Here is a 23,855-nt window from a genome sequence, read left to right as displayed (position 1 = left end):
TGAAGGAAAGTGCACTGTGCTTCAAAGACCTGGATCAAAGTACTTATTCACAATAAAAATAATGCTTGTGTAGCTCTGCGGGAGATGGGTGACCAACACCGGTAGGATTCTCATTTTTATTTTACATTCTTGTTTTGATTTTGCCCTTCAGAAACCCCATCAATTTTCAGAAATGCAGGACTCCACAATACACTATTGAAATATACCATGTGAATTACTCAACTGTGATATCTGTATATAATATGTCATGGTTAAAATAAATCATAATTTGTGCATGACAAACATTTCTTGATCTATATTTGCCACACAATATCATCTGAAAAGCACCAGAACTTGTACAAAATGCTCACCAACATGCCTAAAGTAGTAGGCTGTCCTTTTCGTTCCTTTTAGGAAAATGTCACCTTAACTACCATGTCATGGTTCACAATGGCTAAACTGACCTGTCCAGTGAGACTCATCTTTTAGTTCCATCCCATTTAGAGATTCAAACATGTGTTGAACTAGCGATGAGTTATGTGTTTGCCATGTCCCTCTTCTAAGAACACACTGGGCACTTAGGTAATCATCATACAACTTACGTTACTACAGATTTTCTCATGTCTTCCTTAGGACTGAGCCACAGTGATAGAATTTTTACATTGACAGTTATATATATTGCTCTATTTGGGAATAATTAGGAAATGGAGCTGGAGGTAGTAAACAAGTATGTGGCAGCCAGATGATGCCTCATGCTCACTGCAAAATTAGAATTTATTTTAAATTATTTTGAACCTCAAAAGCCAGGTGCTCAGATAGTACTCATGCAAAATTAAGTCAGAGAGGGTACATCTTAACCACAGTAATAGAGATAGTCCAGAGACTAATACATAATTTCCAGCCCCTATAAAATGATAATCATCAGCAAAATTAGGCAAACAATGCCTAATTCTTTTAGGCAAGCTATTTCTTTTCCCTCCATTTGCTGAAAAACAGCAGGAACCGAGGAAGATAATCTCAGTCTAATAGATATGACTAAACTAGTTTTTTAGTAAATGTTTTTCTGTCTGATTTATTTCTGTTCCGTTAATCATTTAGACTAGATATAGTTGGTAACAAAGTTTAGCCAGTACCTGTAAAGCTGGTGTGATAAACCACATCTCAATTTGTCAGTTTTGCTCAGTCCTGTGTCCATCTAAGTTGATGGGGACATTCCACATTCTTTTCTACCCAGACATAATTTAGAACCAGAGTGGTATCATAGTCTCATCTCTGAACATAATCTGATTTCTCTGATCTCACTTGACAACCTACAGATGTAATCAATACATCTTGCATATTAGTGACAACTCATTAGAAAGGGTCCATCTGCACTGAGATTTGAACAACTTCAAAGATGAAATCTTCATCTTCATGCATGCCAAGAGAAATACATCTATCTTTCTGAAGCATCATTTTCACAGGCTAGGTTAATACTAATTTAATTTACTTTAACAGTAATCTAAATTAAATATCTTCAAGCAAATGAAGAATCAGAGAGACTTTTGATGAAATGCAGTCAGATTCCTGTTGTTTTAGCAGTACAGCTGTCTCAAATGGTGGGTGATGAGCCATTTTGCTTCCTTCTGTCCATACTGGTAGCTTGGGGAGAACATTTCTTTCCTGAGTTGGGCTGAAGTTAATGGAACAACCAGCAAGTATTTAAATTATATGTCTTGGTCCAACACGCAGGATCTACACTCATCTGGTTGGGAACAGATAGACTCATACAAATGTAGACAAAATCTATACAGGTAGACATACTTATCTGTCTGGATCTATCTGTCTGGACATCTGTCTAGGCAGATATTTGCAGATCTATATAGGCAATCATATAGATCTATAGATAGATAAATAGATAGATAGATAGATAGATAGATAGATAGATAGATAGAGTATTGGGTCTGACCAAGGTATTGGTTTTGCACAGCCTGTTTTTTGGGAGCGGGGTGGGCTGTAGAGGTGGCTTCTGTGAGAAGCTGCTGGAAGCTTCTGCCATGTCCAGCAGAGCCAATTCCTGATGTCTCTGAATATGAACATGCTGCTGGCCAAAACTGGGCCAATTAGAGAGGTTGGTAACTTCTCTGTAATTACATATTTAAGAAGAAAATCAAAACAAAGGGCACAAAATTTTGCTTCTATTCAGAGAAGAGGAGGAGGAGAAAACATGAGACACCAAGGCCAGTGGAGGAGGAGGAGGAGGAGGTGCTCCAGGCACCAGTGCTGAGATTCCTCTACAGGCCATGGTGAGACCATGTTGAAGCAGCTGAGCCCCTGCAGCCCATGGGTATCCACAGGGGATACAGAGATCCACCCACAGCCCGTGGGGGAAGTGCCGATGCTGGAATGGGTAGATGCCTGGAGGAGGCTGTGGGAGACCCAGTAGAGAGAGGAGATCCCTGCTTCTAGGTTGGAGCAGCCTGTCCTTGGAGGACTGCACCCCTGGAAGAGTGATCCACACCGCAGCAGTTTTGGGAGGACTGTTTGCCCATGGTGGGAGTTCACATTGCAGCAGGTGCAGTAGGGTTGCTGCTCATAAGATTGCAACCATGCTGGAGAAGTTCATAGCGAACAGTCTCCCAGGAGAAGGACTCCTCTTTCCTGGAGCAGCTGTGAGCATCATCTCCAAAAATCTGGGGTGATGAACTGACCAAAACCCCCATTCCCTGTCTCCCTGTGCTGTTGGTGATAAAGAGGGAGGGGCTGGGGAGAAAAAGGTGTTTTAAAGACTTATTTTGCTTCTCATTATTCTCCTCTTATTACGTTAGTAATAAATTTACTTTGCAACTTAAGTTGAGCCTGTTTTGCCCTTGAAGAGTTTTCTCCCATTCCTTATCTCAACTCATGAACCCTTCTTTAATAGTTTTTTTCCCTCCTTTTCCCAGCTCTGGCAGGGGAGGGTGATCAAGTGATTCTTGTAGGTGCCTGGCATTGGGCCAGTATCGATCCATGACAGATAGAGAGACAGATAGTCTATATCCTGATGATTTATCTATCATCTAGATAGATACAGATACAGATATCTGTATAGAGCCAGCTAGTTAGATACCTGTGTATCTATCTACTAGGAGGAGAGGATCTCTATCTATACCAGTACCTATCTACACCTAGACACAATAGGTAGCTAGGTAGCTGTATATCCACATTGCATGCACATAACACCATCGTCAGCACTAACTGGAGATGTGCATGCAGATGTGACTGCAGAAGTAACAGCTTGCTGTAAGTGCTGGAAAATGGAACTCCTTGCAACATTCACTGCAAAATGTTTCATTCTCCTTAAACCAAAAACATCAAAACAGTGGATTATTTATTTAATATGGCTAGTTCAAAGAAATGGTGACCTTTGGTACACTGAAGGAACAGACTTTCAGTGTATAAACAGAATATTCTTTAAAGCCTTATTGTGCAAAACAACCCTAAAGCATATCTAAAATATTATACACAGCTGGTTTAGCAAATGTGCACACAGATACAATTCATAATTAATTCTGTGGTTTACTGCACATGTTCCAGGCATGCACTGTCTCCTCCCTCTGCTAATTTACTTGATTGTCCTCTTTTCTCAGTGTAGAAAAACCATCTGATCAACATAATCTTAACATTGGCTTTGTAGCTGAAACCCTCAGGCTTAGAATGCAGTTTCCCTGTTTAGCCTGAATACAGTTTTATCTTTTCAGTATCAATGCTAGCAGGCTGCAGCGCTCATTTCTTACTGTTCGTGTTCTTCAGTGTTGTGAAGAATAGTGGTATGCACATTGGATATTTGTAATGGGACTGCAAACAGCCCTCTGTTCCTTCTCTCTTTCAAGTCTGAATGGCCTAGGTCCACAGAGAGTGTATGTAAAATAGATACTATCTTTTCCTGAGTGTTTCTCTGCTGTAAGATTCACCTGTGTTTTAGGGTGATTACATGATGCTTGTATTCCCACACATCTGTTCTGTTTATGCTGGATATTGAATTCTGCACCTTTAAGATTGGTTCCTAGAGCAAAATGAGGAAGAAGAAGGTCAGTTTGTTATCAGAAACTGTATTTGCTGCCCCACATTCTTCTCACAGACTGTGTTGTCTGCAACACAGACAGCGGGACAGAGCTCTCCTTTGCGTTTAGTTAGATTTTAGCTATCTGAAGCAAAGAACCCTGGACTGTGCTTTTCTTTTTGTTGGAACTGTTTAAATTTGCTCTGGACTGAAAACCCAGAAAAACCAGGAGCCCGCACCTATGGCCCACAGAGGCCCGGTACCGGAGGGTCTGATGAGAGATTGGGTGAACCGAACTGCACCCCGCGACAAGGACTTTCTGAATTTGCCGTCTCATCAGAACAGCAGGAAGTTTTATTGTTTATTATTATTCATTTTTTAATGTTTGTGAATACTTTGCTTGTTTTTTTCCACTTTTCTCCAAGGAAATCTATTCCTGAACCAGCTGGGGGAGGCACTGATTGAATTTGCTTTCCAGAGGCACCCTATTCAGAGGTTTCCTCCAAATTTGCCCTAAACCAGGACAACCTGTCAAGCAATGGCAAGGAGGAGCAGGAAGAGCAGAGCAGGAGCAGGGGTGAGCTGAGTTGACAGCACTCAGCCCTACCATACCTGAGTGAAGTGACCACAGGGCAGCTGCACCCCAGCCAGCTCCTGGGTAGCTGGACAATGTCCCTGCCTTGCAGCATGGCCACGAGAACCACATGTATGGTGCACTCAAAAAGTCCATAGAGCGTACAACACAGTGCCTCAGTGACAGATAACAATCTGTTATCAGATAACAGATTGATAACAATCAGATAACAGGCAGATAACAGGCAGATAACAATCAGATAACAATGGCACACCATCCAAGAAAAATCCCCTTACAATCAGATCTTGTGCTATGTCCTGCAGTTATAGTATTTTAAAATATCCTCTGCCTGATGCCTTTGCTTGGAAAGTAAAGCCATTCAATACAGCTGAAATAAGGATAAATCCCTAAACAGTTTTATTACATTTTTATAATCCATCCTTCTTTTTAGTTTTATGACACTGGGCAGCTGAAGCAGGCTTGCTCTGAGACCCAGATGGCTGCACTGTGTTCACCTTCCTTCCCCACAATGGAGTGACTTGGCTTTTCTTCCCAGTCTTTACCTCTCAAATTTATTAGGTCTCTTTTCTTTGAAAATTGCAGTGGTTTGGCCTTGCTTAGCTACCAAAAATAGCAGTGCTTGACTAGGTGACCTTGAGAGGAGCTAGCTGGCTTCTTACCAATATAGAGTCTATTACCTTCCTTGCTTGGACAGTGTGGAAAGTCAGAGGCACTTTTAATTTTGAACTAGTCAACATGGTGAGTTAGTTATTAGTTCTTGTAATAAAGCTGGTTTTGCAAGGTCATTCTAAAGGAGGAGAATAAAATTGTTTATGTTATGAGTGCATTTGCACCCATCCCATATTGAACACAACTATACATTTATTTTTATAGATATGATATTGAACAACAGTGTTATTTTCAGCTTCCCTTTTGTACATTGAAATGTGGCTTTTGGAAAAAAAATTGAAGAACAAACATTCTGCAATATGTTGGATATTTTAAAGTGAAAATTAACAAAAGCCTTTGAAAGTTGCTTTTTTTTGGTGGGGTTAAGATATAATTTCTAACTGTTTGCAAGAAACACTGTGCATGTGGGAATTTTATATCAATAATACTTACAGCATCAGATAACATTTAATATATCAAGTAATTAAGTGTGATCCATGTAGTGTAATTTATAAAAAGCATATCTCTTTGCTAATCTATTTCATTGACTGGATAAAAATGTTTTTCAACAAACTAAATAAAAAAATTGCTGATGAATTCCTCTAGTTCTCCATAGATATGGTGCATGATAATTGTTAGGGAGAGAGGTTGCAGGGCAAGGGCTGGATAGTCTGAAATGCAGGAGTAGTACAGAAGCATCCACCCCTGCCTCAGTAAGAAAGGCTATACACTCATCCTCTAAGGCTGGCTGGAAATGAGTTCTATCCATTTGTTTAATGAAGCCTCAAGAACAAAGTTATTTTAATTTAATTCAACTAATTAAAAACCTCAACAATAAAAAGTATAACAGTGATCTAATTTGGAGGGCAGTGATCAATATGTAAGGAGATCAGCTAGAGTGTAGCCAAAGATACCATCAAAACCTACTGAAGATATGAAAACCCCAGGGAATATTTCCAACAGAGTTTGGATAGTGCCTTGTGGGATTTGTCTGTAACTTAGGAAAGATTAGTGTGCAATTATCAACAAATTAGTCTTTTATTAATAAGTTATGCTTTGGAATGATAAATTCTGTGCTTGACCACTGGGTTCTTTCCCTGGTACGGAGGAAGAAGGAAGGAAAACCCATCCTTTAATACGCATGGGCTATTGACAAGTCACACTGTAAACTGTACTTCTCCCCCAAAACTTCCACAGTTAAAGCTGAATATATATGATGGATTGAGGTTAAGTGAATGTGGTATAAATATTTATACTACACATTCACATTATACATTTTTCATATAGTACATGGGCAAAATGTCCCAATAAAGAAAATTTTGCTATAAGGTGCCATGAAAGAGTAAGAAGTGTAACTGTTTTTTAAATGTTGCTGTTCTTCAGTCAGATGTAAACCACGCATGATGTATTTTTTTGGTGTTATGTAGAAAACTTATTTTAGGGTTGTTAAACTTAATCAGGCAAAGGTAGAAAAACATCAAACTCTGCACTGAGTCTTCTACCCGAGTAATGATTGACCTATGGACACTCTAAGTAAAGCTTTGTTTTAATGTGTGGCTTCTACATCTATGTAATATCCCCAGGTTATCTTAACTATCCCATTAAATTCACCAGTGTTGATGACCATGACTTTGGACTTGAAAATAAGGTGGAGAAACTTTGGCAAAGACAGAAGCAGATTGCCTGTGAATGGAGAAATTCATCATCATGTCACTGAATACCTGGGGAGTGGAGTTCAAGCTGATTTATTACAACATTATTTTTCATTTTTACTGGACACTGATCAGGCTTAGGCTCAAGCAATCTCATTGTGATGTCCATTCAAGCAGTGAGAGTGACAATGCTACTTCATAGGCACATTTTTTATAGGTGTTGTGCTGCTGCCTGGTAACATGCAGCTTTTTGAGACTGTCAGCTCTGTTGCTATATATTGCACAGCATCCAATGCTGTGAGACTTCAGCTGAAGCCACAGCAGAGAGATGTCTTGGGAATTCTAGCACCAGGAAGCGTCTGCTTACAGGATGATGTAGGCTGCATCATGAGGAGACACTGCATTGCATTCAGAGGTACTGGGGCAGATCCTGTTTGCTGATGAGACGTGTTTAGAAATGTGAGATTTTCAACAACAATAAGTAAGGATATTTCCCGGCTGCAAAATATCAAAATGTCACACAAGTGGAAAAAATGCAATAAAGTAGCAAAACTGCAGACACACAGAACTCTTTCTTTCCAGTCAGCTATGCTAGGAAATTCTGTAGCAGATGTCAGATATGGGGGGGAAAAGCCCATCCTTCAGTCTAAGAGTCACAGTCTCACCCTAGCCATCACTTTGAGTGGGTGTCTGAAGGCTGGGCAGCAGGGACAGGGGACAGGCAGGCAGAGACAGCTGCTGGGCAGGGATGCCACTGAAGGAGCCAGGAGTGACTGGGATGTGGCTCCAGCTCAGCCATACCAGCTGAGCATGGTGGGAGTCAGCAGAAGTGGGTGGTCACATGCTGTTTACTTTTTCTTGGGAGCAATAAAGCAGTATGGAAAGATGCTGACTCTTACGAAATAAACTAGAAGTAAATGTTAAATGTACATCAGAAGGGGAACAGGAATGTAAGGTACATTCCCAATAGTGTATACAAAAAAATTAAGGGAATAAAACCCTAGTTGTACCAAAGATTTTTCTTCCTCATACCTGAAAAGAAAAAAAAAAAAAACCTTTTTGTTTGTTTGAGCTTTTTTCTAAACCATGGGAAAGACAGGTGATGAGAGCTAAGCAAGAATGGATGTGTCTCCTCCTCACTTCCATGCAAGAATGGGATGTGTCTCCTCTGTACTTACAGAGAGCAGCTTCAACTGGTGGTAGGTAATAGTCAATTCCCTTTTGCACCACAGGATGTGCCTAGCCATAGGCAGGAGCAAAACTCTTCCATGTAATTTCTGATATTTCCCTCACACAGAGCCCCTTTCTTATCAGAGTCTGTAGTTACTGTTTTTCTTTCTGATTAAAATATGCTCTTGGGAACGCAGGCTATTTGTGCTGTGCTCTTAGTAACAGTTCTACTGCTTGGCAGGGGTGAAATGTCAAGACTGATAAATACCATGAAGTGAACCCCTGAAAGACAGGCTTAGATACTGAATCATTATTTTTGCCAGGCAAGGTAGTTTGGCAAGCCCTCAGAGAATCAGTTCCTACAAATTCACTACAACTTATGTAAGTATGTGTGTACCATGCTTGTCCAATGTTAGATCTATTTCTTTAAAAATATCAGAACATCACATGTTCCTTACCTTAAATTAGGTGCATTTGTAAGAACCTCAAATTGTAAAGATTTTTTTTTCTGTATTGCTTAGATTTTTATTTCTTTCTTACTTTTTTTTTGAAAGGATAATATTTTCTCAATAATTTGACTAGTTTTTCTCAGCACCTTAATTTCCAAATGAATGTGGTGGATAGATTTATTCTAGTAACAGAAGCAAATACGTTATTGCATGTTAAAATATAGCAATCTTTCTGCTTTTTAGTGGGAAAATTAGAGAAGCTAAGAGATGTGGAAGAAAAACTGATGGGTGAAGGAAAAACAACAGAGTGGGAATGAAAAACAAACATAACATAATTAAGACTTAAAATAAAAAAAAAAAAGACAGCATCTTATTGAAATTCAGAGGGTTGTATATACAAGCTGAGGAACCTGGCTGAAATTATGAGTTCATATCATGCTACTAATTGCATTATAACTGTAAGGCTGTAACACACCTGGGGTTTATTTTGGTTTTGTTTTCTTTGCTTAGCAATGAAATTAAGTGGGTATAATCACTTGTTGGATGTGGCTTCCCCTTTGTCTGTCTTAGTATATAAAATTAATTTTCAGCAAGGACCAAAGATCTGGGAAACATGCATCATTTACCCATCTCCAGGATATGACTAAAACACTGAGAACAAGCCATGGAGTTTAGGAATCTTTGGTTAATGCAACAGTCTGGTTGGAAAGTCTTTGGATATAACTACAGGCTGTTAAGTTGGTTCAGATTTTACAGACCATAAAATATTAGTAAAAGCATTGAGAACACGGTCTTTTAGAAAAGGTGCATGGCTTCTTCAAAGGGAAATCCTGTCTCAGTAGCTTGATCAAGCTCTTGGAGGGAGTCAGTAATCTTGTCAATGAGCACATGGATAAAGGATTTCCCTTCTGGCATAATACAGAGTTTCCAAATTCCTTAAGGTTCATAACCAGAAGTTCTTATGGGAGCTTTTGGAAGAAAAGATCATTTGTTGAATGAAACCTGGTGAAAGGACAGAAAAGAGGTGACTTTTCTACATGAATGAGTCAGTATTTTGTTCCCTCAAAATTGGTGCTAAACCCAGTTTTATTCAAGACCTTCATCAGTGCTGTGGTGGTGGGAGTTCTCTGTGCAATCTCCAAGGCTGCAGTTGGCACTAAGTTCTCTCAGACAGCCACATGCCATCCCAATGGCAAGGAACTTCACAAGAACCTCAGAAAACTAATAGTGGGGGTTAAAGGGGGGGCAAAGAAAGAAGTACTGATGCAGATAAATATAACCAAATTCATCTGGCAATAAAATAATCTAGATGGGTCTACTGCATGGGGTTAAGCACAGAGATGGCAGTGTCAGTTCAGGAAAGAGTTTTTAGCTGCTGCTGAAGTCATCAGCTCAGCATGTAGCAGCAGCCAAAAAAAGGCTGGGCATTGTCAGGAAGGAAGAAGGAGGGGATTATATAAAAGATGGGCTCATGTCTTGATGTGGTGTTTACTTCTGATCTCCACAACTCAAGAAGGATATTGTGCAGCTGGTGTAGAGGAGTACAACAAACTGTTCAAGGATTTGCAGCAGCTACTTTACCACAACACAGTAAAAAGTTTGGAACTGTTCATAGTGAACAGACTACTGGGTTAGGGGAACTATGATCAAGATTTCTGAAATCCTGAAAGTCAGCGATAAGTCAGATGCAAAACTTCTCTCTGCCACACTCTGCAATGACTGGGCTTGAGAGAATTTGAAGCTGATAGGAGATTGGTTTTAAACAGGTGAAAGGCTTCACATGGGGCATTGTGAGCTTTCACAATCTTTTGCTACTTGAAGCAGTGGATTAGGTTTGGAAAAGAATTAGAAAATTAATGGGCAGCAGATCTGCACTAAAACCAGAGTGAAGAAGACATAAATATGTCCTGGAACATCTTTAAAGTTGTCTTTCTGGATACTTAGGGAGTATGAGAAGAACAGACCACAAAATGTGGCCAGCCTCACATACTTTTCCTTAAATTGCACTGTCCTTCTGGTGGTGTTTGATATCATTAACTTTACCCAGCAGGTACTTTTATTTTCTTAGAAAAAAAAATGACAACATATACTTGTGATGAATTATTCAAAGTTGTTCTTCTATTCTTCTGGACTAACAGCCCTCAGTTTTAATGTCAGACTGGAAATTATTGTAGAAAAAAAATATGTTAACTTTATAATGCTGTGCATTATCAAGAAACAATACTTCCATGTTCTTTCTATCAACAAAACTCTTCCCAGATGTTGCTGTGAGATTTTTACTATCCAAGGCCACATTAAATTTCATTTGGAACATTAGTCCCTTCTGGTTTTGAATGAAGCCCAGAATTAAAACCCAAGGGGATTCAAAGATTGAGCTTGTCCTTCAACTTTGAATTTCAAGGACAAGAGGTATTCAGTTTTAAGGCAATGATTCAGACTAGTTTCCAATTAACTACTTCCAGTCCTTCTTAAAAGTGAATCACACATATTTCAACACAAAATCCTCTTTCATTCAAAACAGCTTTTACTCATTTCTTTTCTCAAGTAGAAGAAAGAGAAACAATATGCAATCAGATGCACTGATGACATGGCAAGCACAATATCAGCTAAGGTTTATTACACTATCCCAGCACTTCATTACAGAGGTTTTCTCTTGTTCCTGTTTGCTCTTGCAGAAAAACTCCTAAAGGCATCCACAAGTATAGAACAGGGTCTTGAACTGCTACTAAAGTTGAGACAACAGGAAAACAGATGTGAAGGAAGACACCAAGGTGTCTTTGAGAACATTTATTCAGCAGCTCATGGAGAAAGCTCAAATACAAAATCAGCATAGAAAAGCTGACATCAGGGATTAAATGTACCAGAAAAGATGATTTCAAGAAGGGTATGAATTGTGAGGCATCTTGGAAGTTTATACAAGGGTATCTTGGTAAGAAGGAAGCCACCAGAAGAATGTGAAGAAAGGTTTGATGCAGTCAACCCCACAAGCTAGAAGAAGGTACAGCCGCTTTTCTAATAAAGACTGCTTTGTTAAGGGCAAGGGAAGGAACACTGCAATATTCAAGATGGGGAATGAGAATTTCTACTTTGAAGGAAAGGCTTTAAGAGCTTTTAAGCAAAATATTAATAACTTTTATCAAGACAGAGCCTAGAGCTTCTTCAGCTGGAAGCTTGAATGAAAGATGTCCTTTCAGACAGAGTAAGCAACAACAGGCCAGTGGTAATGATGGTTTCTTTAGTGGAGAAGGAAGGTGACCTAAGGAGGGCTGGAAGAAGAAAGCAGGAGATTTTTACAGTAATGCTGAGCTTGGGCTGGTACAGCACATCCACAAAGAAGAATTAAGGACATCAACTGAGATGTAGGCTAGCATATTTGAAGTATTTCCTGTTTAAATGCATTTGCTTTTGGCAAACTAAGTTATGTTAACATAATGATGTAGACAATGTTTTGCACAAGTCCTTAAATTCCCATCTTCCTATCACCCACTTTAAACTCTTAGCTGATGTGCTGTTTACAGCCCTGACTCTTCAGGATGTTCTCAAAGCTTCACACCTCAAGGTGTTGGAGAGGCAGCTCAGAAAAACAGGTGTTAATAGTTTCCAGATAATTTTAAAAATACCATGCAGTTCCTTAATGAAGCAAATATTTAAAGTACACAGAAAATATTGTAAACTGCAACACTAAATTGTGTTTTGAATACCCTCAAGAAATTTTAAACAAAATTTACTAGAGCATTTGTTTGTATTCCTTATGCAGTCCACCCTTCTCTGTTGCTGTTTTATAACCAAACATAAGGTTTTGAGCACTTTTTATTGCATGCAAAGGCATGTTCTGTTCTTGTTCCCAAGGCAGTTCTTGAAATTTATAGCATAACCACAGCATGTGCGTGGAAATGTCATCCATGCTTAGAGACTGAGAAGACTATCCCTGACACAGCATTTCTTCACTGCTCACTGGCTTTCTGAAGTCTGTCAGGAACTTTCTGGGTGTCTGACTGTTCTCACAGCAGTTTTTGTCTAAATTGAAACTGATAAACTTCTGGGACTTGGCCCTGCCAGGAGACATATCTCTTGGTTCTTAATCGGTCAGGCTCAGGGCAGCCCTTAACTTTCACTTTTACAAAGAATTTCTCATTGAACAACTATGGATGACCTGCCAGATGGCTTTCCCACACTGGAAAGATTTTTAAAGCTTTAGAAACAGTTACCAAACATGTGAGCATATTTAGTAAGTGCTGTATTCTATGTCTACACATTTATGTGTAATCTACCAGAGCTGCTCACTCCCACAGTTTTCAAATATTTGGAGATCAAATTTGATTCCATATATACTGTTCACTGGCTTGTCTCCATTTTCTTGAGACAGAAAGAGCAAGTGCGACAATGCAGGATGTGTTGGACTGGACTTTTCCTCCAGTTTTTCAAAATTTGGCGTATTATATAAAATTTTTCATATTTGCCCTACTTTCTGACAGATGCAGGCCCATGGGCCTTCCATCATCATACAAGTGTTCATAGATCTGAAGTCTCATTTCAGTGTAGAAAGAATGATTTTTCCTTTGCATTTGCAGTGGAATATATTCACCCCTGAGTGAGAAATAAAGTGTTATCTTCCTTTTCTGCAGTTTTTGGCTCTTGATCCAGGGAAGTGGAATTTGGGCTATCTCAGTGCATGCAAATATGGAAAAGTTGCATTGTATCCATGATCTTTTGGTATTGAATTTGCTTATTGAAATTAACCAAAAAGTCATAATTGTGATTAAGGGGATTATCCACACATAAATAGTCTAGAAAAACACATCTAACTCACTCAATTGTATTAATACAGATCATCTTAGTCTTTCCTACAGGTGCAAGGATACTGGGAAAGGCATGTATTTGGAAATACAGCTTCTTCATGACGAACTATGATAGACCACTAATGTAATCACTTTGATCATTATGTGTAGACAGTGCATAGAGAGCAGTCAGACAAATGGAGGTGGAATCAGTACTTGGCATAGAATATTTTAAAATAATGATACTATATATAACCAAAATATAACCAGAGAAGAAAGGGGCTGGTATTCTTCAGGAATGGTATCTCTGATTAGCAATTTACTGTAGTTCTGCTTCCCTCAGCTCTTCTCAGTTTTGGGGTCAAAGGAAAACAGACCCTTCATCAGCATGGTTAAGACTGCAACCTTGAAATGACAGGATAAATCTGTCATTTCTTCTGCCTCTGGGATTCTGCAGCAAGGAGGTGTGGTGTAAGATGTGTGGTGGAAAAAGGGAGTAGACTGTAGAGGGGACAGTGACATTGTCCCTACTTCCCACATGCCTGTGTTATTTAGATTTTTCATTTGCTCCACCAAGTAAGGATGCATCTGACAGTCAACACAGGTAAAGAAAAGTGCTGAAGGAGCACTTGGGTTAAGTTTTGTGTCTACTAATGAAGCTAGCTGCAATGGCTAGAGAAGACTTTGACCTTTTTATGAAAGCTTATTAAATTGTTAGTTTAGTTAATCTCTTTGCCTCCCATCATTGATGAGTGTTGCTTATCATTCCTTTAGGCTTGGGCTTCCATCCTTTCTGACAAAGGCTTGTACATCCTTCATGTACAGTGACAGTTGTCAGACAACCTAATTTTACTTATTTAAGAGAATAGAGGGGGATTTCACACCTTTTTTATTTTTTCACTCCCTCCTCAAAAGAATTGGTGTGAGCTGGAGTGAGCTGGAGGATTTATATGTCTTGGAAAAACTACTGGAGAAGAGTTGTTTGAGGAAATGCTCAGGATCAAGCACTGAAAGATAGAGGTTGTGCAGGACCATAGGCAGATATTTCGGAAATGTGGGTCAGAATTGCCAGGAAAGAAACCGAGGCACAAATTATGTGGCAATATGATACAAAAGACTGTCTGAACCTCAAGTGTTGTCAAATCAGAGTTTAAAAACTTTGACTTAAAAAGAGAGGCTAGGGACATTATTTTTCCCCTTGCATAATGATGTGTCAAAACTGGAAGCCTATGAAAGTCTGTGAGCCCAAGAAGTGCTAGAACAGAACAAACTGAGATTTTGTTGAATGGTCTGAGAACTTGGGCATAAGAAGTGGATGTTCAAATGAAAGGACAAGCAGTTGTTTATAAGCAGTCAGAAATCAAACTCACCCACACAGCTACCCACCTATTTAACTGGTCAGAGATACCTAGAGATGTCTAGGTATTCATATTCCTATTAATTGGGAAGGCATGTGTGTCTGGCATGCAAACCTTGACAGGCCTCTCAGGCCCTGTGATTGCCTGTGGGAAGACAACACTTAAAAAAAAAAAAATCCTGGTCTTTTAGGAAAGTAGCCAACACAAGTGACTTTGTTAGTGCCATTTAAGGCAGATTGTCTGAGAAGTTTCTCTTTGCCAGGGGCTTGAAGGTGTATTTATCACTGAGAAGAGCTGCGCACACCCCCCCATCAGGTCAATGGAGTATGTGAGCACCACATGCAACATCTAGAAATTGGAACCAGAAATTTAATCCCAGCTCTGGAAATGTTAAAAAGCCTCTCCCATACCAGTGATTTTCCCTGTAACCTATTATTCATAGCCTAATTTTTCCTGAGACAGTTGGCGTTTTACACGTTCTGTGCTGATTCCCTTTGGAACTCTGATCACACTTTGTCCCCTTTATGTATCTTCCACATTTTGCATGACAAAATCTCTGAGTCCCACATCATGCCAACCACATTCTCCAGATGCACAAAGCTCATTTTGAAGGAGTTTGACAGAAACAGACTGGAGGACATGGGCTAGTAAACGGATGCAGACCTGAGTGGTGCACAGCCTCGCTTTTCACCATGAGCTGCACTGTCTATCCATACCATGGAGCTTACCCTTGGCAAGGACACACACACAAAGCCCTGTTTTAAAGTCTTAAAATCAGTGTTAGTAGTATGTGGACCTCTTCCTGAATCTGCCAGGCATTGCTATTTTAGTTCATAGCAAGGCAGTTTTGCACTTGACAACTGCCCAATTCACTACATTACTCAGCTTTATTCTTTATTTAGTATTTTAAAATATGAAATTTGTAACTACACTGGTGACACCCTGGTGCTTTTTGCTTTAGAAGAGGAGGAAATCCTACCATTAGATGAATCATGCAATCTGGGTGACTTCTGAAAATTAGTTTAATCGGCCTCTAGTAATTATCATCCCATGTGGTTAACAGCAAATTTTGAATAATTAGATTTTAAGAAAGCATATGTTGATAATTGCTTGTTCTGACCAGGAATGACAGCTTTAGTCAGTTATGCAAGATCCTGAATGATGCCAGGTGGAGCTGTAGTTAACAGGAAGCATGAACATTGCATTGTCTTCACTATAGGCCACTGTAGGTACATGTGAGTTGAATTTACAAAATGTGATCAGTTTTTGGTTTCCCAGACTGAAACATCTAAGTCTTCTCTGGGGTCTAAGGAAGAATCTGGCTGCTGGGTTAAGAAATCTGTCTGCAGGAGAAGAAAAGTGAAGTTTTTTTGCTATGTGGAAAAAATAATACTTTTTTATATAACACTACAATATCTTGTGATATTCTGTGTTATTTAGATATACCAGAGAGATCAAAGCATTGCAGCATATTTTATCAACTTGCTTGTATTCTGAATCTATGAAATTGTATTTTCCCTTGTTCTTATTCAATTTATGATTTATTTTTCTCCTGGTATAAATCAGTTTTTGTTCTATGGATCCATGGCAGGTATTCCATCTTGTTCTTCAATATGCTATGTCTAGAACAAATATCTAGTCAGTCATGGGCATATAAAGTATTAATCATTCGTGTTTGAAGGTATGTTGCTATAGCAATTCCTTTAGTGCAAGAAAAGATCAGTATATAACAGGCCAGGGATATGAGAACAGTAGGAATTACAAAGCTATAACAGCACTATTAACACATTATTGCATTGTAATGATATTATTTTCTTACTATTCCAGTCCCCAGCTGCCTAATTTTTAAGATAGAATTCTCCAGCAGGGATTTCATAAATTGCCTGACATGAAAAGACATTTGCAATATGAAGAAAACATTAAGCTGAAGAAAATATTTTTCAAAAGAGAAAGTGGGTAAATAAGAAAAATATCTTCTGTCCCTGACATACCAGATCCCTTGTTTTTCCTGTTCCACTGTGATCCATCCTGAGATGCCAAACATGACAGGGCTGAATGGAAGAGATTAGCAAGACCCAGTTTAAAAAGAAGTGCTGTGAGTTGAGCATGTAAAGCTGCAGAGCAGGAAAGTTGGGAGACCTAGCAGAAGGCAATATGGAAATGTAATTTCATCCTGTTTACAAATTTAACCAGAAAATTTCAAAACCAAAATAGAAAAAAACATTGTCTCTGGGAGGATTATAATTATCTGGGGGAGAAAGGAGGCAGTAAGTAATAGTGCAGCTCATGTCTGTAAAAAGAATGCAACAGTAAATTGAACTGATTGGGAGTATGGACTGAACTACAGCGTGAAAGAGGACGAGTCAGACACAGATACACTTAGCCTGTATTAAGGCTGCTAATCCTCTGGGTGTATTAGCATTGCCTTCCCTGGCGGGGAAGGTAGGGTCAGCTTCAAGTAATCCCACTCTTGGTATTCACTCTTTGAGTTTGATGCTTTCCTAATGTAGATGTTTTCATTATGCTGCAAAACATGCTGAATAGCCTAAAGATCTCGCCGTTCTATGCTATGTTTTAAATATTGAATTCTTGAGGTTCAACTATTGTAATATCTCTCTTTCAACACATTCATTAAAGAAAAGAAAACAAGAATCCCACAAACAAACGAACACTGCAGTAGACCTTTGGATTTGTTGCATTGATTTAGTGTCTGAATGAACAAGAAAGAACATTTATATTTGAGTGGATGGGATCAAATAGTAAAGATTAGAGGGAGCTAGCTGTGTATCATCCCCATCCTTTCTTTTTAATTAAAGACAAATATAGGCCTTCAAGAAAAAGAAGCAGCAGTTCAAAGAGGTATTAAGTTTAATAGCAAGCAACCTTTACAGAGATGGATCATTTCTTACTGTTTTGTTTTACAGCAAAGTGACAGTGAGAAGCAAGAAAGGAAAACTGGGAAAATTTAACCTGTCACAGGAAAAAAAAAAAAAAGGAAAAAAAAAAGATTGCTTTTGTTGAATATGTTTTCCAAAGAAGACAAAATTTTCAAAGGGGGAGGGAGGGAAACAGATAGATTTAAAAAAAATAATAGAGTTTAAAGATACACCTCCTACTTTGGTCTCCTTGGAAAATGTGTGAAAAGAAGTTACACAAACTGCTTAATTTAAATTGTAATGGAAATTAGGAAAATAAAAATGCCTAGGCATTTGGAAATGAACAAGTGTGCTTTGCCATTGAACTCTTTGGTAAGCTACAACTTGCTCCCAGATTTCATTTTCCAGATATTTAAGAGCCAAAATTCAAATACCTGAAAAACTCATTAGAGGTATCAACAGCATTTAATGTTTGTATAACAGGCAGCACTGCAGAGCAAAACTTTTCAACTCTGTATAGTGCCAAGCTTGTGGCAAGAAACTGTGATACCCCAAACACATGGCTTTTCTGTAAGGGTATCATTTACCGTAAAGAGGTTATGTAAATGCTGAGCAAAATTATTAATAACGTGGTTGATATTAAGAACTGGAATTTTGCATGCGGTCCTGGCTGGTGAAATATCTGTGGTCAGGGTCTGTAAAATGTGAGAGGTGAGCATTCATAGCATATATGCATTCGTGTAAGAACAATGTGGGTGGCTGCATTATGAATCTCATTATTTCTGTGTACATATATATATATATATGTATATATAGTTGCTGTTCATGTTCATGTATATATGACTAGCAACAGCTGTGTGTATGAGAACCACCTATACATGTGCATACATTAAACATCATCTGAGATTTTTTAATGATACATTGCTCATTACATTTTCCCAAACTTTGGACAATATTTGTATTTTCCAAATTTAAAAATAATAGCCCCTTATATTAATCTTGCATAGAAAGCAGAACCTTTACAAGGGGCTATTCCCACCTCACTCCTAAAGTCAGCTTCAAATGCCTTAAGAATACATCTTCTCCATTTTTATTATACAGCCATTTCCATTCATCAGGAAACTGACTTTTACTGATGTCCTAAATGCTCCTTTAAAACGGGCTTCGACTACTGGGTCTAATCTAATATTGTATCATTTTGAAGTAATACACAGACACTACCAGAACACAGAATCAAAGCACAAAACGTTGAGGAAGGTGTTGAGCCAAAGCATGCATCTACTGCATGTTGCTGCTCTATTTGGTTTATGTTTTCCAATGAGCTACACTGTACCATGATGGATCAGCTGTCTATTCACATTGCATCTTCAAAGGCTACATCCTGTAGGAACCCTTAAACTAATTGAGAGAAAAATCTGATCACACTGAAATCTTGAGGAATTTTGCTGCTGGCTTCACTAAAGCAATGATTTTGCCTTATATATTTGTTCAAGGAAGAATGGAGCCCTTTAACCACAATATATCTGTTCTGCCCCTCTGCCACTGCTGTGGGTGACCTCAAATACTTGTCCTCAGTTTCAGGCAGTGCAGTTGCTGTTTATTTGCTTCTATTCCTAGCTCAGCTGAGCAGGCTAAGTGAGAGATATGCCAGCCTGCCTTGTCGCAAATGGCCTTTTAATGAACTAGTCAAGGATTTAAATTATCCAAGAACATGGGAAAAAGCATTTTAAATTTAAGACCCTTTTAGGCAATTAAAACCTGACATGTTGCCATTGAAAACAGGCCAGGGAAAAAGTGATTCCGCCCCTTGAGATTCGCCACTTACAGGGAGAATAATGGCATTTCAGGCACCCCAGGTACTGCAGCCTTCAGAGGGTGCTCATATTTCAGCTTCACGAATTGATTCTCGCTGTGCAGCATCTTGAGTTGATCCTCCAGGCGTGAGAGTGTTTGGTCACTGAACAAACTGGATTACTCTGTGTTGGGCCACTGCCATTTCAAAACATGGGGGAGGAGGAGGGGAGAGAGAGAGAGAGAGAAAAAGGAAGATTTCCATACCTTGTTTGTTGTTTCACTAGATTAAGAAGTTTTATTTCTGCTTTTGGATGTGTTTATTTGTTTATTTTAAATGTGTGATGTGATCAACTCCTATTTGAAAGCAGTAAGATTTGAATATCTTAATACTTGAGATATTCCATGTTTGCAAACTAGTAAATAATCTGCCATTCAGAATTTGCTAAATAGCCTATCAATAATGGACTTTGAAAAAAAAAAAAAATTGCTGTGCTGCAATGCTCCACAAGAGCTTAATGGAAAATTTCCTTGTCCTGTCCACTTGCATCTTGTGTGGCACTGAAAGGCTAAAACATAAAATAACTGCATACATCATACAAAAAAATTCCACAGTGAGGCCCTAAAAAATTAATTTTCCAAATAATTCCCTTACCAGTTAAAGAAGTCATAAAGTCAGCCCTTAGCCATAAAACATATCACTCATATTTCAATTTTCAGGTGCTGTGCCAGGGTCACGACTGCTGCATGTGAACCATTCCCACACAGGCCTAGGGAAGCCAGGCTGCCCTTGCCTCCCAGTGCTTACATCCCTGCATCCTTATGCTGGAGATGTCCATGCAGCACAGTTTTCAGCTTAGCTCAGTCTGTCACTGGTGGCCTCAGTTTCTATAAGCTTAACCAAGGCATACATTTCTGCTTAGTTCCCTGTTGCCATGTGGGAGAACCAATTCTCTCCTTTCCTGAGTTCCTTTGTGTTGCACATGATCAGGTTGGGCTAGCCATGTCATGAAAGCTTGCAGGCAGCTAAAGAGCAAAACACTGGAGACAACAACTGGTTTCCTGAAGTGCTGGGCCAGAGTAGCTGCAAATGCTGGCACTGTCTTCGTGAGTGCTGGCGAGGCTTGTGAAAGCTCACAAAGTTTCAGAAGGGAGACCTGTTCTTCATCAAATCCACTGCTGCTGAAGCAGAGACCTTCTTGCAGTCTTATCCCTTAAAGCTAACTCCACATGTATATTTAAGATTAGTTGATGGAAAAATGTGAAGTGCTGTGTTTTAGCTAAAACTTCCCTTTAGGGAAGTGAAGCAGCTTTGTTTTGGAGGGATCTGGAGGAGAAGTGCCTGGCTGTCCAGTGCTGTGAATTTCCTGAATTGCATCTTGCATCACAGCTCTCTAACACTGCAGAGGGAAGCAGGTTTTTCTTGCTTTTCTAGTTGTAAAACATAGTTTGTGAGAAAAGTAAAATATGCACAGAGAAAAGGACACCGATGAAAACTGAATTCTTAAGTTTACATTTTTTCAGAAAAATTGAATTATTTGTGGCACATCCACAAACACAGATAGATGTTAAGTTGGCTTGTGATGTGGCTAGAAAGCCCGTGGAATTGGAGCATGCATGCTGCTGATAGCTTGAAGTGACTCAGTAGCTGTTCAAATGGAGAACGTTTTGCCTCCAGGTCATTAGTCAAATACTTGTTTTTAACTGCCTTTACTTCTTATTCTCTGTTTTTCAATGCAACTCTGTTAATTGTGTCTTTTCCATTGCACTCATCTCTTATGCATTATAGTCCTGTTGTGTACTTTCAGAGCCTGAAAGTGCAGTCCTACATGAAACAATGAAAAGGGTTAAAATCATTAATTAGCTTTTTATATGCTGTCTTATGTTTTGGCCAAAGAGTGTAAATTCACCTCTCTATTTCTGAAGTATTTCCTACAGAATGCTAGAAAATTACTTTAAAATAAAGCAATTATTAAAAGCACTTTGCATGTTATCTCTGAGCCTTAAGCTTTGAAGAATACCAATATCACAGAATCAAACCAAATCGAAAGATGTGAAGAATATAAATTTCTAAATTCCATAATTCTATTTCTTAAATTTTCTATGAATAATGAACTTTCTACTCCTTTCTGTAGGAAGGTATATATTTGATATTCCTCCCACAAACTAAGGCAGCTATAAATCTAAAAAGCCTAAAGCTGTATTTCACTTTGGTACTATGCAACTTTTGCTACAGGTACAGAAATGGAGTATGTGAAAATTGTCAAAAGAGCTATCTATTGCTTTTAAATATTTTAACCAGATCAGCAAAGCAAAACACTGGCCTTCAGTGCCACTTTGACTAGGGGTCCCTCTTCCCAAAGGACATTTCTCCACTTTTCAAACATGTTCATATTTTCTGCCCTGAATTCCAGCATGCACGAATATATGAACAATATCTTATCAATGTTCTGTTCTGTCATTCTGTTCATGAATATGCACTTCTTAAGAAGAATTTGAAAGAAAAAGAATTAAAATAGAGTAATGGATCTAAAACATTGATTGCAGGGTTTTAGCTTGATATCAGCAATAAACTGGCTTTTAGTGGAAGATTACTCAGAACTTCTGTTGTCATTGCCATTTTCACTGGCATGTAATGTTTCTAGACAAGTCTCACTTGTCTAGCTCTGAAACCTACTTATTCCAAATAGCATTGATAAGGTTTTATGAATCTGAAAACAAGTCTGTTTGAACTGCGGTGGTGCCAGCTCTCAGTGTCTGTCTGTTAGCTCATGGGGAACAATAAACTTATCTTATATAACTTCAAAATTAAAGAATTAAAAACAATCCTTCTCCCTCCCTGTGTGTAGTTCCCCTCTTCCTTTCTTTACGGTTAATAATTATAATAACATACTCAGATGCAGGCAGTGTTATTATCTGATAATGCCTGAAATTTGAAATAGGCCTATTAGCCACCCGAGGCGAAACATAATTGCCCAGTTTCTGTGCACTATCAGATGGCAAATGATGTTGCTGAATGTTATTACTTAAGTATTTCAATTTTTCATATGGTGGAGAAATTAAATTTCAACTGTGTTCTGCAGCAAAACACTCAGCTTTGAAGGGTGTTGCTATTTCCGAAAGGTTGCAATGCTGGTACTGTTACCCCTACAACCTTTGCTAAAATTGGTGCTTTGACAGTGTAATTGAAGCTGAAGAGAATTGCTGCTGGGAACATTAATGTGGCTTATACTATAGTAAGCATTTGCACTTCCAAATAACAATAATCCCGTGTCATCTTTCCTAAGTAAGCAAGGCCTGAGCCCATTTCATTGCTGGTAAGTCACGCTTCTCCAGCTCATAGGCATTTTCCGTTGAAATTCCACCTGGGCTGGTGTTCCCAAGTCTGAGCTCTTCTTCACACTACAAGTTTGAAATATTCAAATTGAATTTGTAGCTGATTTTGCTTGTATGTTTGTTTGTTAGTTTTCTGAATAGTTTATTTAGCTCTGCTTTAAAGCCCTGGGGACCCCAGAAGCAGGGAAGCCAGCTCATAGCTCCATCAGCTGAGAAGTGTTGAGGGGCTGTGGGCCAGCAAGACTGATGTTGCTAATAAGGCCTGGTGGTGTGACTCAGAATTAAAGGTTACTTGCCAAAAAACAAAGGAGTGCAGCTTGAATAATTTCATGTTACACTGAAACCTTTGGGATTCCCTCCCAGCAGAGCAAATCTAATAACACTGCCTGGGTAGGATAGAATTTGGGGCTTGATATATCAGCCTCACCTACAAAAGCAAGAAGAAACTATGCTTTGTTAGAATAAGAATGTACTGTTATATAGCATCTCTGTGCTGCTGCCTAAGGGAGGCATGAAACAGTACTTATTCCAATCTGTTATAAGAATTATGTGCTTTCAAAGAATGTCAGGGAGTTAAGCTCTTTAGAGAGATGACTTTTTGGGAATTTTCTTGCTTCTAGCTCAGGTTAGGGTCAGTTTGTCTGTATAAGACTTCCAGATGCTGTGATTCCCTATATCATGTTCTGGTTACACAATTCTTATTCACAGGTAGGTTTTGAGTGGAGTCTAGTTTCCTGCAAAATTACCTCTGACTTCAAGTCCTCTTTTAATTTCCCTTGTAGGAAAAAAATAGACTTACAACCCAATGAAAAAATCTATTTTAAATAATTTTTTTGTTTGAGAAATTCATATTGTATTGCTCAATTTTCATACTAACAGCTAACTGAGGAAAATACTTCATCATTGAATATGAAAATATTTTAATTTCTTCCCTTCTCAGATGCTTTTGGAGGATCCTGGGTTTGGTTTTCTTTTTGTTTGTTTGTTAATTTTGTTTGTTTTTGTTTGTTTTGTTTGTTTTGCGGCTGTTTCTTTTGTGGTTTTGTTTTGTTTTGGGGGGTTTTGTTTTGTTTTGTTGTTTTGTTGTATTTTTTTTTTAATGAAAAGAACAATTAGTTAAACCATGATGAGGAAATACTGATAGAGGAGGAATTCAAAGGCAGCATCTAGAGCAATAAAAATGAACTTGAGAGTGGGAAGAA

The sequence above is a fragment of the Taeniopygia guttata genome, chromosome 2 (genome assembly GCF_048771995.1).
Source record: "Taeniopygia guttata chromosome 2, bTaeGut7.mat, whole genome shotgun sequence".
Taxonomy (NCBI): Eukaryota; Metazoa; Chordata; class Aves; order Passeriformes; family Estrildidae; genus Taeniopygia; species Taeniopygia guttata.
Note: the sequence above shows the minus strand (reverse complement) of the source record.